Below are 261 nucleotides of genomic sequence, written 5' to 3'. Positions count from 1 at the left end.
ATTAGACTGCCTCTCTCTCTCTCTCTCTCTCTCTCTCTCTCTCTCTCACACAATTTTTATAAAAGCAGTACTGATACATTACTAATTGGGATCCGCCTTCGGACATACGACGATTCAATAGCCAATAGGAAAATTTATTTTCTAGGGACAGTACATCACTAGCTAGTAACCTTAAAAAGTACAATCTTGATGCATCCACGAGATGCATTCAGCTACATCTGTTGCAAATAAAAGAACGCAACCATAGGATGCTTACGATAG

This window comes from Odontomachus brunneus, unplaced genomic scaffold (assembly GCF_010583005.1).
Source record: "Odontomachus brunneus isolate Ranch 3 - 2012 unplaced genomic scaffold, Obru_v1 Obru_scaffold_048, whole genome shotgun sequence".
Lineage (NCBI taxonomy): Eukaryota > Metazoa > Arthropoda > Insecta > Hymenoptera > Formicidae > Odontomachus > Odontomachus brunneus.
The sequence above is the reverse complement of the archived record's forward strand: the minus strand, read 5'-3'. Positions refer to the sequence as shown.